The following is a 3349-nucleotide window of genomic DNA, read 5'->3' on the forward strand; positions in this document are numbered from 1 at the left end:
ATCAATGGACTCTCTCTCTGATCCACAATTTGCTTCCAGTTGGACACCAGCAGTCAATAATGAAATACATTACAATATCTTCTGGATCTGTTATCATTAAATATTTTGTATATGGTTCTGAAGCTGACAGTCTAATAGAATATACTGGAGGAAAAGTACAGTTTATGCGTCTCATTGGTATATTTAGTTTATACATTAATGATCATCCTGTCCTTCAAGAAGATGAAAATATGAACTTCACCTTTGAGCTAGCTCTTCTTGAGGCAGTCACAGCTGGTAATAATGAAGCAGTAGAGTTTCTTCTTCAACTAGAACTTGTTAATATTGATCGAGAAGGCAAACATGCTCTATTGTTAGCTCATGAGAAAGGAGACAGTGATATTTTGCACATGTTACTGTCTGCTGGTGATGTTCAGGACATTGAAGATGATAAACCTAATAGTTGTGAACTCAATCCTGGTCCTAATTTTGATAATGTACCGAATATTTCATTGCTAACTAAAATGCTTGAGCCACTTGTTGACTGGAAACCATTTGGTCTTGGCCTACCAGGAATTACTGATTCAGATATTTCAAAGATTGAAGCAGAAAAAGCCACAATTGATAAACAAAAGTCATCATTGTACTCAAAATGGCTGAGTGTAGCACCTAAAGCAACATGGGCTGATGTGATTAATGCACTGAGCAAAACAAAAGAGGAGAAACTTATGCAAGACATTTGGTTGACTTTGGAAAAAAGTCCACCATCGTCAGCTAAAAGTTATTATGCTTTTGCTTCCAAACCCTTAACACAGGCTGAAGAAAAGTTTGTCGAAAAGGAGGTAGATCTAGTGCATGCACTAATTGAACTCAATAAAGAATTCTCTTTTTTAATTATGGATGTACAGTCAGGTCTTCAGATGAAAATGAAGAAGGATCCTGAGCAGCTAAAGCATCTTATTATATGGTTGGAGGATTACATGGATTGGAATGATAAACTAACAAATGCATCATTAGACCAAATTTTTAAAGCTATTGATCCATTTTATGATTTCATAAAATGTGATCTGATAGTGGACATGAGTGAAAAGTTTTTACCTGGTTTCGAAATTGGTGATGATAAGTTAAGTATTGTTAGCAAATTAAAAAATTATAAGGAAAGAGCCAATGAACTTCAGTCTTCAGTTCGATTGGAAGATCTTAGCAAAGCATTAAAAAATATGTATAAAGGGGATATGAGATCTACATTGAATATGCCAGTGATTGTAATGCACCTTGATAATGCATGGCGTGGTAGTGATATCAATGGGCTCTCTCTACTGATACAAAATTTGCTTCCAGCTGGACACCAGCAGTCAATAATGAAATATACTACAGTAACACTGGGATCCGTTATCATTACATGTCATGTGCTCAATTCTACAGCTGATAGTCTAATAGAATATACTGGAGGAAAGTTACAGTTTATGCATCTCATTGGTATATTTAGTTTATACATTAATGATCATCCTGTCCTTCAAGAAGATGAGAATATGAACTTCACCTTTAAACTAGGTCTCCTTGAGGCAGGCAAAGCTGGTAATAATGAAGCAGTAGAGTTTCTTCAAACTGTAAATATTGATCATACTAATGAAGAAGGTGAGACAGCATTATTGTTAGCTTGTAAAAGAGGACATAAGAACTCTGTACACAGTTTATTGACTGCTGGAGCTAATGTTAACATCCAGGACAATAAAGGATGGACTGCACTAATGAGAGCAAGTAAATATAACCCTATTTCAATCATTCACATGTTACTACAAGCTAATGCTAATCCTCACTTGAAGAATTCAAAAGGATCAAATGCTGTAATGATTGCTAGTTATTATGGTAACTATGAAGCTGTTGAGTTATTGATTAGTAAAGGAGTTGATTATAAATATCAACGAGAAGATGGAGCAAATGCTTTTATGATGGCTTGTATAAATGGTCACACTCAAATAGTTGAATTGTTGCTGGAGAAACAAATTGATCCTAATGTTCAAAATAAAGATAGAGGGAATGCTTTTATGCTGGCTTGTCAAAATGGCCATGCTCAAATAGTTGAACTGTTGCTGAAGGAACAAGTTGATCCTAATGTTCAAGATAAAGATGGAGGGAATGCTTTTATGCTGGCTTGTCAAAATGGTCATGCTCAAATAGTTGAACTGTTGCTAAAGGAACAAGTTGATCCTAATGTTCAAGAGAAAGATGGTTGGAATGCTTTTATGCTGGCTTGTCGAAATGGTCATGCTCAAATAGTTGAACTGTTGCTGAAGGAACAAGTTGATCCTAATGTCCAAACAAATGATGGTTTCAGTGCTCTTTTGTTCGCTTGTCAAAATGGTGACGCTCAAATAGTTAAACTGTTGCTGAATGAACCTGTTGATCTTAATATTCAAAACAGATGTGATCATACTGTTATACACTATTGTCAGTCGTTTTCTTATGCTCCAATAATTCAAAATGACAAAGATATTACTGCAGAACAATATGAAGTAGCTAAGTTACCGTCAGAATGGAAAGCTGATCTGCCTACTAAGTGTAATAGCACAATGCTATCATTAGCCGAGACACCAAAGTGGAGCCTTGTAGATGTTTAAATACATAATTTCAGTAGTTTAGTATTAGTAGCTTAGTGCATAAATTTAGTGACTTATTACATTAAATATACTTATAGACTAGTATAGATGTATAGCTGTGTAATAAATCTCATAATTTTTTTGCTGATTTTTATTTTGATAAGTATTATATATTTATTATGATAAGTATTTTGAACTGGTTGATTTGTATTTTGAGAAAAATTTTTCTCTTCAGTCATGGCAGGTGTGCATTTGCAAAAATAAAAACCAGGAAAAATTTTTTACTGACTATTTGCAAAATAGTAAAACTCATGATAATAATATTAATAATAATAAGCTAATTAGTTATTTATTGACTGCATAAATATACGAGATATTCTAACTAGCTTCACAAGCAGTGCACTTAGGATTATTGAGAAACAGAACCACAGTCCAGCCCTCTGAAGTGTACATACGACTATTGATGGTTTAATGAGATAGATGACAGTTACCACAAAGCACAGTGTTATTCCAATCAATATAAGTATCAACTGTTCCCTTCCAGAAGACTTAATAATTGGTCTGTTCCAGTAGTATATAAAAGTTCCAGTAACAGAAGCTACGGACATTAATCCAATAATGGCGAGTATCATGAGTGTTATTGCCCATGGATCAGTTATGTGGAGGAAAGATTCTTGTACATGAACACAGGTACTGCTACCATGGAGTAGATCATTGCCCCACATATTGTCAGAGCACACGTCACAACTTGTTGATAATGTATTGTTTGT

This window comes from Amphimedon queenslandica, unplaced genomic scaffold (genome assembly GCF_000090795.2).
Source record: "Amphimedon queenslandica unplaced genomic scaffold, v1.1 AMPQUscaffold_12592, whole genome shotgun sequence".
In the NCBI taxonomy this organism is placed as follows: Eukaryota; Metazoa; Porifera; class Demospongiae; order Haplosclerida; family Niphatidae; genus Amphimedon; species Amphimedon queenslandica.